Raw genomic sequence first — 13,224 nt, 5'->3', positions numbered from 1 at the left:
TATCAGTGAAATTTTGATCCAATATCCTTAATGAAATATTAAATATAAATATAAAATATTAAAATATTCCAAAATTCATGTATATGTAGTAAATTGAATGTGTGGGCATTAAATAATTTGTGCAGCATTGACATAGTCACTTATCTTTTCCTGGACATACTTTATTTGGCCTCCAGAATATCACACCCTTTGGGCTTTCCTCCTAGTTCTCTGACTATTCCTTCTAGGCTTCCTCTGTTGGTTTCTTCTCATTTTCTTGACCTCTAAACACTGGAGTGCCCTAGAGCTCAATCCTAGGACCTTATCTCTTTTCTACCTAGACTCATTTGTCTAACGATCTTATCTGTTCTAAGGGCTTTAATACCATATTTATTAGAAAATGTTTATCTCCAACCTGGACCTCTCCTCTGAACTCCAGACTTGTATATACATTTGCCAACTTAACTTTTCCATTTGTATGTCTAATATTCATTTGAAACTTGACATGTTCAAAATTGAACACCTAATCTTCCCTTCTATCAAACTTCTTTTTAGTTTTTTATCTCAGCAACAGCCAGTTCCATCATTCCTGCTTCACTGCTCCATGCCTTTCTCTTAGCTTCTGGTATTTGCTGGCAATCTTTGGTGTTGCTTGCTTTGTGGCAGCATAACTCTAATTTCTGCCTCCATCTCCACATGGCCGTCTTCCTTATGTGTGTGTATCTCTGTCTCTGTTTTCTCTCTCTCAACATCTTAACCATTTAGGTGTGCAGTACTGTAGTGTTACCTGTATGCACATTGTGCAGCACACCTCCAGAACATTTTTATCTTGCAAAACTGAAACTCCATACAACTCCTCTTTTCTTCTTCCTCCTAACCCCAGCAACTATCATTCTACTTTATGTTTCTAAGAGTATGACTACTCTAGATCCCTCATATAAGTGGAATCATGCTGTATTTATCTTTTGGTGACTGGCTTATTTCACTAGTATAATGCCCTCCAGATTTACCCATGTTGTAGCATATGACAGGATTTCCTTCTTTTTAAGGCTGAATAATATTTCACTGTATGTATGTATTTTCTTTATCCATTCATCTATTGATGGACATTTAGCCTGCTTTCCCCTCTTGGCTGCTGTGAATAATGTGCAGTGAACATGGAAGTGCAAATGTCTTTTCAAGATCCTGCTTTCTGTTATTTTGGCTGTATACACAGAAGTGGGATTGCTGGATCATATTGTAGTTCGTCTATTTTCTTTTTTGAGGCACTTCTATACTGTTTTCCAGAGCGGCTGCATTATTTTACATCATTCCACCAATGGTGCACAACTGGTCCCAATTTCTCCATACACTCACCAACACTTGTTAATTTTCTGGGGTCTTTTTGGTGGGGATGAGGGGGGCAGCATCCAGCCTATTGGATGTGAAGTATTATCTCATAGTAGTTTTGATTTGCATTTCACTGATAATTAGTAAATTTGAGAATCTTTTTATGTGTTTACTGGTCATTTGTGTATCTTCTTTGGAGAAATGTCTATTCAAATTCTTTGCTCATTTTTAAATCAGATTATTTTGTTGTTGTAGGGCATTCTTTATATATTCTGGATATTAACCCCTTGCTAGATACATGGTTTGCAGATTTTCTCCCATTCTGTAGGTTGCCTTTTCACTCAGTTGATTGTTTCCTTTACTGTGCAGAAATTTTTTAGTTTGATGTAGTCCCATTGCTTCTGTTGTCTGCACTTTTGATCTCATATCCAGAAAATCATTGCCAAATCAAATGTCACGACTTTTTGCCTATGTTTTCTTCTATAGGTTTTATAGTTTTAGGTCTTATGTTTAGGTATTTAATTCATTTTGAGTTAATATTTGTATGTGGTATAAGGTAAAGGGTCCAAAGTCATTCTTTTGCCTGTGGATATCCAGTTTTCTCTATACTATTTGTGGAAGAGACTATCCCTTGCCCATTGTGTAGCCTTGGCTCCCTTGTTGAAGATAATTTGACTGTAAGTGAGTGTTTATTTTGGGGTTTTCTATTTTTTTCCATTGGTGTAAATGTCTGTCTTTATACCAGTACTGTACTGTTTTGATTAATGTAGCTTTGTAATATATTTTGAAGTCAGGAAATGTGAAGCCTCAAGCTTTGATTTTCTTTTGCAAAATTGTTTTGATTATTCAGGGTCCTTTGAGATTCCATATAAAATTTTTTTTCCTATTCCTGCAAAAAATGCCATTGAGATTTTGATAAGGATTGCATTAATTTGTAGATTGTTATGGGTAGTATGGACATCTTAACAATATTAAGTCTTCCACTCCATGAACAAAGGATGTCTTTCCACTTATTTGTGCCTTCTTTAATTTCTTTCATCAGTGTTTTATAGTTTTCAGTGTACAAGTCTTTTGCCTCATTAAGTTTATTCCTAAGTATTTTATTCTCTTTGATGCTGTTGTAAATTGGATTTAGTTAATATTCTTTTCGTATTATTCCTTGTTAGTGGTTTTATGTGTTGTTTCTATATCCTGCAACTTTGCTAAATTCATTTATTGGTTCTAATATTTGTGTGTGTGTGTGTGAGATCTTTAGTGTTTTCTACATGTAAGATCATGTTTTCTGTGAACAGGGATAATTTTACTTCTTCCTTTCCAATTTGGATACATTTTATTTCTTTTTCATACCTAATTGCTCTGTGACTTCTAGCACTATGATGAATAGAAATGGCAAGAGTGGGCATCCTTGCTTTGTTTCTGATCTTAAAGGGAAAGCTTTCAGTTTTCACCACTATGATGTTAACTATGGACTTTTTTTATATGGCCTTCATTATGTTGAGATAATTTCCTTTGAAGTTTGTGGAGTATTTTTTTTATCACGAAAGGGTGTTAAATTTTGTCAAATGCTTTTTCTGCATCAATTGAGAGGATCATGTGGATTTTGTTCCTCATTCTGTTAATGTGATGTATTACATTAATTGATTTTCATATGTTGAACCAACTTTGCCTTCCAGGAATAAATCCCTTTTGGTCATGTGGTGTAATCCTTCTAATGTGTTGTTGAATTTGGTTTGCCAGTAATATGTTGAGGATTTTTACATCAAATATTTATCAGGGAATATTGGTGTGTTGTTTTCTTGTACTATCTTTGTCTCATTTTAGAATGAGGGTAATCCTGGCCTCATAAAATGAGTTTGGTAGTGTTCCCTCCTCTTCAGTTTTTTTTTGGAAGAGTTTGAGAAGGACTGATGTTAACTCTTCTTTAAATGTTTGGTAGAATTCTCCAGGGAAGTCATCTGGTCCTGGGCTTTTCTCTGTCAGAGAGTTTATGATTCGTGATTCAATATTTTTACTAGTTGTAGGTCTGTTTAGATTTTCTATTTCTTCATGCTTCAGTTTTGGTAGGTTGTATGTTCCTAGAAAAATATCTATTTCTTCTAGGTTATCCAATTTATTGATGTATAATTGTTCATAGTAGATTCTTCCAATTCTTTCTGTTTTTGTGATATCAGTTATAATGTCTTCTTTCATTTCATATTTTTGTTATTAGAGTCTCTTTTTTTCCTTAATCTAGCTAAGAGGTGTCAATTTTGTTGATCTTTTCAAGAAATCAGCTGTTTCACTGACTTTTTTCTATTCTCCATTTTGTTTATCACTGCACTAATCTTTATTATTTCCTTCCTTCTGCTAATTGGGTGTAGTTTGTTCTTTTTTTCTAGTTCCTTGAGATATAAAATTAGATTGTTGATTTGAGATCTCCCTTCTTTTTTCACATAGGCATTTACTGCTGCAAACTCCCCTCTTAGTACTGCTTGTGCTGCATCCCATAACTTTTGGTATGTTGTGTTTTCATTCTCATTTTCATTTGTCTCAAGATATTTTCTAATTCCCCATGTGATTTCTTTGATGCATTGGTTGTTCATGAGTGTGTTGTTTAATTTCCACATATTTGTGAATTTTCCCATTTGTATTCTTCAGCTCCAGAAGTTGTTTGGTTCTTTTTTATACTTTCTTTGGTGATAGTATCATTTTGTTTATGCATCATTTTCCTGATTTTCTTTAATTATCTATCTGTGTTCTTTTGTAGCACACTGAGCACCTTTAAGATAATTGTCTTCATTCTTCTCCAGTTAATTCATGAATTTCCATCTCTTTAGGGTCAGTTTCTGAGCGTTTATTTTGTTCCCTTGATTGAGCCATGTTTCCCTTTTTCTTCATATGTCTTGTTATTTTTTTGCTGGGATTTGCACATTTGAAAAAACCACTACATTTCCAAGTTCTACAGACTGGCTTCACCAATCAGCCCTAGTAAAGATTTTGGGAGCCTCTCAAACCTTATATGAAGATACATCTTCTCTGGACTTGTGTGTATGTCCCCTCCCAATTGAAGAGGTTCACCAGTTTCTTTTTCAGGAGTTTGTAATCTTTTTGCTCCCTCTGGTGTTGGCCTATGGAATTGCAGATTTTCTGGTGCTACAGTTAGCCTCTGTGCTCTGCCCTGTTCTCAGTTCTCAGTGGCATCCAAAGTCTGCCCATTTCCTCAGCACTCCAAGTCAGGTGAGACAGAAACCGGTTCCTCAGGCAGTCACTCAAAAAGCTGGAATGTTTAACATACATTCTACTCTTCTCTTTCCCACCTGATGGAGAAGCTGTGAGTTAGGCTTTTAATCCTGATCGCACCAAACTTTGCCAGATAGGTTGGAGGGCTTTCATAGGTGAAGTGAAATGGCTTACTTACCCATTTCAATGTGACTGTTCTTGGCTTTAAGCATGCCTGGAGTACTGACTTCTTAATTGGTTCTGGGGGTTGTATAAAGGCTTTTTATACCATATATGGTTGTTAAGTCTGTGTCTCTGGAGGGCCACTAGATCTGGGGCTTCCTATTTTTTTTTTTTTAACATTTTTTGTTAATTTATAATAATTTTACAATGTTGTGTCAAATTCCAGTGTAGAGCACAATTTTTCAGCTATATATGAACATATATATATATACATTGTCACATTTTTTTCTCTGTGAGCTACCATAAGATCTTGTATATATTTCCCTGTGCTATACAGTATAATCCTGTTTATCTATTCTACATTCTGAAATCCCAGTCTATCCCTTCCCACCCCCCCCACCCCCTTGGCAACCACAAGTTTGTATTCTATGTCTATGAGTCTGTTTCTATTTTGTATTTATGCTTTGTTTGTTTGTTTGTTTTTATATTCCACATATGGGCGATCTCATATGGTATTTTTCTTTCTCTTTCTGGCTTACTTCACTTAGAATGACATTCTCCAGGGACATCCATGTTGCTGCAAATGGCATTATGTTGTCAGTTTTTATGGCTGCATAGTATTTCATTGTATAAATATACCACTTTATCCAGTCATCTGTTGATGAACATTTAGGCTGTTTCCATGTCTATTGTAAATAGTGCTGCTATGAACATTGGGGTGCAGGTGTCATTTTGAAGTAGTGTTCCTTCTGGATATATGCCCAGAAGCAGGATTCCTGGGTCATATGGTAAGTCTATTCCTAGTCTTTTGAGGAATCTCCATACTGTTTTCCACAGTGGCTGCACCAAACTGCATTCCCACCAGCAGTGTAGGAGGGTTCCATTTTCTCCACAGCCTCTCTAGCATTTGTCATTTGTGGACTTTTGAATGATGGCCATTGACTAGTGTGAGGTGATACCTCATTGTAGTTTTGATTTGCATTTCTCTAATAATTAGTGATATTGAGCATTTTTTCATGTGCCTATTGATCATTTGTATTTCTTCCTTGGAGAATTGCTTGTTGAGGTCTCTGCCCGTTTTTGGATTGGGTTGTTTGTTTCTTTCTTGTTAAGTCATATGAGCTGCTTATATATTCTGGATATCAAGCCTTTGTCAGTTTCATTTGCAAAAATTTTCTCCCATTCTGTAGGTTGTCTTTTTGTTTTACTTACAGTTTCCTTTGCTGTGCAGAAGCTTGTAAGTTTAATTAGGCCCCATTTGTTTATTCTTCCTTTTATTTCTATTGCTTGTGTAGACTGCCCTAGGAGAACATTTTTGAGATGTATGTCAGATAATGTTTTGCCTATATTTTCTTCTAGGAGGTTTATTGTATCTTGTCTTATGTTTAAATCTTTGATCCATTTTGAGTTTATTCTTGTGTATGGTGTAAGGGAGTGTTCTAGCTTCACTGCTTTACATACTGCTGTCCAGTTTTCCCAACACCATTTGCTTGGGGCTTCTTATTCTGCCATCTTGCTGACTCTCTGTGGAGGAATGATATCTCCACACTTTTTCTTATAAGGACTCCAGTCATATTGGATTAGAGATCACCCTATTCGAGTATGACCTCATCTTGATTTGATTACATCTGAAAAGAATCTATTTCTAAATAAAGTCACATTCACAGATACCAAGGGTTAGGACCTCAACTTATCTTTTAGAGAGACACAGTTGCACCTACAACATCCTGCAGTGGTGCTCATGGAAGATTGGGGACAGACAGTAGATTGGATAAAGCCATCCTTTAGGACACACAGTTATAAAATACTGCACACTTCACTAACCATTCTCTCATATGAAGCAAAAATTTTAAGTCACTGGGGGAGGGACAGGGAACCCTTCCATTTTTCAGAGGCAAAGATTCACTGCTTCTGAGAGTAGGGTAGAAGTAGAAGATTTCTTCCCTGAGGAGGTACAGGAAACTCTCCACTGGTGGCTGCTGCTATCTTGTGTTTAGTGTGGGATCTGGGTGTTGGAGGGTTCCCCTACAGATACGAGGTAGAGTTTCACTGCCACAGGATTGGGGTGACGGTGCAGAAGGCCCCTTACCCAAGGTCTTAGGGCTTGCCTAAGACTGAGGCTGGATCAAGAGAATGAAGATGCTTAACACTAAGGAATAAACAACAACAGCCCACCATTTAGGGAGGGGCAGGGATGCAGAGAAAGAACCCCCTCTATGGCACAGGCATGCAGTGACTACCGAAAGCTGAGAGTGGAGCAGGAACACTGAGTAAAACCCCTTGAATACCCTAGACTCCACACTAAGCACAAGGTAGCAGCTGCCCACTCAGGGAGGAAGGAGCACGGAAGGTAGTCATAGCAACAGTATAACTACAAACCCAGCTTAGCTACTGACTAGATTGTTTTTCTTTGGAATTTCAGTTTGCCAGGTTGCAGGACAGAAGAACAGGCAAGCTGCTTTCCAAGAATAACTATTCATTTCTTCATTTGTATGATTATTCTACAGACCATGTCTGGCATTCAATTCAAAATTATAAAATACGTGAAAAAAACCATTTTCAAGGGATAATCAACAGATCCAGACCTAGAGATGACTCATGTTGAAGCTATCTATCAGACTGGGACTTCAATTATGATTAATATGTTAAAGAATCTAGTGGAAAGGTGAGTTATATGCATGAACAAATGAGGACTTTTAGAGAAATGTAAACTATAGAAAGTCAAATGGGCATACTAAAATAATATGTCTAAGATGAAGAACTCCTTTGACAGGCTTATCAAGAGACTGGGCAGAGCTGAGGAAGGAATAAGTGAACTTGAAGGTTGGTCAATAGAAATTATTCAAACTAAAGCATGAAAGGAAAAAAAGTGTTGTGAAAGGGAAAAAAATTAACGAAAATAATATGGCATAACTTCTCCAGCGCCTAGTTATTCCTGTTGATAGACAGAGGCAGTCAGCACCTGCCACTGTGCCATCATTGCTGTTTCTCATTCATTTCTGTGTTCCTTAATGCTTTTCTGTTCTTGCTGCTTTCTGCTTATGACTTTCATGGTAGTGAGTGATGGCTATACTCCACCTTCCAGAAGAAAGCCAGGCTGTCCTGGTAAAGCTTAAGGACTTCCTAGGAGTTGAGTCAGAAGGCACTTTGAATTGACCTGTTTTGTGTCTCAAAATTTGTCTCTGAAGAGCTCAAACCAGTAGAACCTTGATCTGACTAGTACTTTGGGATTTACTCCTATTTTAGAATGAGTGTCCAAGGGATGTTACTACTTCAAGTAGTAGCACCCTTTGTTTCCTTCCTTATTTGAGAAAATTAGTCTTTCAATCCCATGTGTCTGCTCTCAGCCCCAGAGACATCTTTACTTATTTTCTTGGTAGCCCAGGGAGGTCTTCAAGCCCATTAAGATTCTCTTTATTATCTGGACTCTCCTTTCCTTCTTATTCAGCTATTTTGAAAGAATTTCTGTACTTTTTGGTTGAAACTGAGAGTATGAGAAAGAGGGGAAGCTTGGAGAAGAGAGAGATTCAGATACTTTTTTTTTAAATGTGGTGTTCTTCATATATTTGCTGAATTAATCTGTTAAAATGTTCATTGCATTGCTGTTTTAAAAGGAAAAAAAAGTAAATAGCCTAAAGTTCTAATAGGGGAAAATGAGTGAATAAATTTTGCTGGACTGTTCATTCATTGTAATAAAATTCATCAGTGCAGTGTAGGGCTTCTTGTATCAATGTAGATCAATCTCAAAATACAATGTTGAACAAAATAAGTTTCAAAAGTATCTTATACATTTTCATAAAAATGAAAAATAGTACAGCTGACCTTTGAACAACATGGGGGCTAGGGACATCAACCCCCACACAGTCAAAAATCCACATAAAACTTTTGACTTCCCCAGAACTTAAGTACCAATAGCCTACTCTTGACTGAAAACCCTACCAATAGCCAAAACAGTCAATTAACACATATTGTGTATGTTATATGGATTATATACTGTATTCTTATAATAAGGTAAGCTAAAGAAAAATGTTATTAAGAAAATCATAAGAGAAAATATAGTTATAGTACTATACTGGATTTATCAGTTACTGTATGTTTATGTCATCTGTTTATAAGGTGAATCTGTCAGTACCCACATCAGTATTGTCTTATATGATACAAAACATGGTAGATGTTATCCATTGTACTAACACTGGATATCAAAAATGAAAAGATAATGTGAAAAAAATTCTTATTTATTTACAGGTAGAACAACTCATGTATTGATGATGAAGAAGCAGCTGTTCGAGTGCTTTATTACCATAAAGCCTAGTATTATCAGTACAGTTGCTTCATGGTAGCCTAGCCTATTCACTAATGAGTGAATCATTATAAAATTTTTTGGCATAGAATATTAGTTATATTCATAATACAGTATTAGAAGCATTTTTTTTTTTTTAAAACCACTTACCTGTGATGACAGGCTCTTTCTCCATTTATGAGAGAAGCATACCTCATGGTAATATAATTCTTTGAAAGCAAAGTTATAAAACAATAAGAAAATGAACATATTATTTGTATATTAAATATCACTCACTTTATGCCTATTTTAGGATAGACTAGTATCTACATATATTTTTATGCATTCATGAGAGCACTGAATCCTAACCACTAGACCACCAGGGAGCATCTATGCATTCGTGACATACCTAACTTTTTCTTAAATTTTTTGGTATTTCTAGGCCTCATGGTTCCTCTGTGAGTTTTCTCAAATTGTCACAAATCTCCAAAATTTTTTCCAGTGTATTTATTGAAAAATATCTACATGTGAGTGGACCCATGCAATTCAAACCTGTGTTGTTCAAGGATCCACTGTACTTTTGGGGGCATGATAAACACTATATTCAGAATAGTGAATAAAGTATTAGAGAGAGTATGTGAACTTGGAAGGGTACAGAGGGTGTTTAAAACTTTTTGTATTTTGGAAAATACCTTGATAGCATTATGAAAAACATGAGAGAGTGGTGGGAAAAGAGTGAATTATTGTAAAGTTACTTGTGGATTAAAATTCGAAAACTCTTTGGACTCATAGGCAGCTCCAGAGACAACTGACTACATTCTCTACTTGTCTGTCACTGCCTGTGGATCTCACCAAGAAGGAATGATCTTCCTGAGCCTGTTAATCCCTGTAGGATAGGGAGTGCTGCTATGATAAGGCCCCTGTTTGGGGCTTGGGTCCCTGGGCTAGGGCAGCAGGATCTGTTCACACAAAATAATGTTTCTCAGAAGGGTGCAGTGGAGTGCAGCAGTACCTAAGAGATCAAGACACAGGCCTTAACCTACTGCAGTTTGCCCCTCCTCAGCTTCCTGTGTATCTCTGTCACTGTATTAGCATGTGGCATTGTAATTATTACATTTCTGCCTGTCTCACTAGACTAGTTCTTCAGGCACTCATTCTAAACACATAGTAGGTGCTTCGTAAATGTTTGTGGAATGAATGCAAATAAGTGCCTCCCTTCCAAGAGATGTAATGCAATTAGTAAAAATATGTAGTCATACCTGGATATATGAAATGTATGACCAAATGGAATCTGTTTCATAACTGATGTATATATTACACATTAATACAATGGTTCTCAAACTTTAACACGCATCAGAATCATCCTAGAGGAGTAATTTAACAAAAAGCAGAGTGTGTTTGTGTGTGTGTGTGTGTGTGTGTGTGTGTGTGTGTGTGTGAACAAAAACACAGATTGCCAGGCCCTACCCTAGAGTTTCTAATGGGACCTGAGCATTTACATTTCTAACAAGTTCCCAAGTAATGCTGATGCTGTTGGTCCAGAGACCATAAGTTGAGAATCACTGCATTAGAAAAATCTCAGAAAAAGAATATGGAGATATACTATGAAAACAGCAAAATCACGCATCCCTTTCCTCCAAGTGTCACTCCTTTGGAAATGCCTCGGAAAGAAATCCAAAAGAAAAAGAAAAAAAAATAAGCAAATTATTTAGTCATAACAAAACAAATTTTGCTATCGTGCCTTATTGCACATGGAATATTAACTACCTCTACTTCTAGGTTCTACTCTATAAAGTGGGGATAACAGCATATTTTTAAACTGGAAGTATCTCATGAGGTTGTTGTGAGGATTGTATAAATTAAGTGTTCGGAACAATGTCTGGCTCCATACATATGAGCTTTTCTTATATTTTTGGTTATGAGATTTCAAAACTAACCATAGAAAAGAGAAAGAGAGAGGTCTGAGCAGAAGATATCAGTGTGGAATTCATCAGGATATAAAAAGTCAATAAGAGAAAGCCCTGAATAAAAAAGGCATGGGATATATTTTTTCCTTACTTGTGAATATGAAATTGTATCTTAGAAGCCAGAATACTTCTTGTTTTTGCATTTAAGAGTTTACTGTTTGATAGCATCACATAAAAATCTTTGCACTGAGTGGCTTTTATTTTCCAAAATGGAAATAATTTTATAGGGGTTGGAAGTTATAAATATATTTAAGTCAAAATATATAAAAAAGTACAAAAGATGTTTTTGAACTCTCTTCCCTTCCCCAAGATGCCAATATCCTTTAAGACATCTCTCTATATGCCATAGGTTTTAAAGAAAGCATTTTGCGAAGTAAAGCATAGGAAATAATTGTGAATTGGTTATGCTAAATATCTTAATATGTCCAAATAATACTATCAAAATTCTTTTTTTTTTCTTTTTGTTAACAGTTGGGAGGTGGAGATAGAAGAGAGAAGTCTTTGAGAGAAGGCAATCTGATTATCTAAGTTTTCCTTCCTCCTTGCCCCCAGTAATTACATTTTATTCCAGCTTTATTTGAAAAATCAGGGTTATGGGGAGGGTATAGCTCAATGGTAGGGCGCATGCTTAGCATGCATGAAGTACTGGGTTCAATCCCCAGTACCTCCATTAAAAAAATAAAATGAAATAAATGAACCTAATGACTCCCCCCTCAAAACCAAACCAAACCAAACAAACAAAAAGAAAGTACAGGGGAAAAATCAGGGTTGCAATTTTATGTGGAATTATTATCCCTGTGCCTTCCTAAATTGAAGGGAGTAGGGACAGGAAACATTGTGAGCTGTAATTATTGTGATGTCATGGTAATGGTTTAAAATTTTTATTTAAAGAATATTTTATATTCTTTATATAATATTGAAAAGATTCCAGCCACTATTATAAAACAGTATGGAGAGTCTAGGAAAAATATTAGAGAGCAGTGTTCCCTTTGCTGCACTTTCCCTGATTCTCTTTCCTCATTCAGTCTTGTGTACCAGTTCATCTCAACTTCTGAAACACTAATATATTCTATCGAAACTCAGATTATGAAATGTTTAACTTTTTTTTCTGTCCTGTGAACAGCTTTTGAGAGCAAGCTAGATAACTGAGCTAAAATTCCAGAGCAAACTTATTGTACTTTCACCTTCTGAAAACGGAGGGAGAGAATTGCCAAGGGTGAAACTGGAGTTATGGCCTAGGTGGGGAAATACTGTGTTTCTGTTCTAAATCATCCCGAATGTTACTTATGACTCTGTACTAGTTTTCAGTGGTTTAGGGTTAGTTTCTGGACTGCCTTACAAAGGAAAGGGCAGGTTTGCTATAAGCCCTTTCACAGTAAATCGGGAATAACTTCCTCTGGGTGAAAGTAGGTATTTTAGAAAATCTGAAATAAAGCAGATAAGGTAAATGCTTTCATTATTATGTAGATTTTTAGGTAGTTATTCTAATGTAACAGGAATTAAATATGGACTCAGATTGTGACTTCAGCATGATATATTCAGTGTTTGACATACTTAAAAATTGGTCTGTCTTTGATAGCTGGAAGCTGTATCAAGACTGAATTTCTTGAACCGGGTAAATACTTCTGTGTATAATTGACCCTATAAATATATACTGTCAAATATAATTAAATGTGATCTTAAATGTCCTAAGGGAAAAAAAACTTTCATTTTATGTAAAGTTTATTGATTCAGCTGTGCTATAACATCCGCGTTCAAGGTGCAGAGACAGATACTACTTGGCATGCCATTCTAATGTATCATGTGACAGTAGTTTCTGTTTGAAACTCCAGAGCTGACAGGGGAATTCCAGCAGGGTCACTCACCTATTCAAACTTTAAAGGAAGAAAAGGAAAAAAATTGCCTTTGTGTAGACATTAACCTATCTAGTGTTTTTTTGTTTTGTTTTGTTTTTTTGGTCAGGGGAGGAGGTAATTAGGTTTATTTATTTATTTATTTTTAGAGAAAGTACTGTGGGATTGAACCCAGGACCTTGTGCATGCTAGGCATGCACTCTGCCACTTGAACTATACCCTCCCTCTGCATCTGGTTTTAAGTGGCTCTTTTTTTTTTTAATGTTAAAGGAAAAATGCATACTGGGTTTCTTTTATATTTCATATCAAAAATAATAAATTTAATTAATTTGGAAATTAAGTTTATATCTCTGTGGTGTATTATAGCTCTTCTGGATTGGCAAAATATTCAGTGCTTAGAAAAACGGCTTTGCACTCTCCAGCCCTTACAACACAG

General features: G+C 36.0%; 1 protein-coding gene across 4 annotated transcripts in view; it reads left to right on the top strand.

The window, feature by feature from the left end:
• Nucleotides 1–13,224, top strand: part of MAP3K13 (mitogen-activated protein kinase kinase kinase 13) — a 149,798-nt gene that overhangs the window by 12,259 nt on the left and 124,315 nt on the right. For 3 of the 4 annotated variants that reach the window (XM_032482910.1, XM_032482908.1, XM_032482909.1), the window contains exon 3: nt 7,197–7,354. The exons of the other annotated variant lie outside the window; for it this stretch is intronic. The gene's annotated coding sequence lies outside the window, so the exon portion shown is untranslated. The remainder of the gene's footprint in view (nt 1–7,196; nt 7,355–13,224) is intronic. 4 annotated transcript variants of the gene reach the window in all.

Source organism: Camelus ferus, chromosome 1 (genome assembly GCF_009834535.1).
Source record: "Camelus ferus isolate YT-003-E chromosome 1, BCGSAC_Cfer_1.0, whole genome shotgun sequence".
NCBI lineage: Eukaryota > Metazoa > Chordata > Mammalia > Artiodactyla > Camelidae > Camelus > Camelus ferus.
Note: the sequence above shows the minus strand (reverse complement) of the source record. Positions and strands in the feature narration are given on the sequence as shown.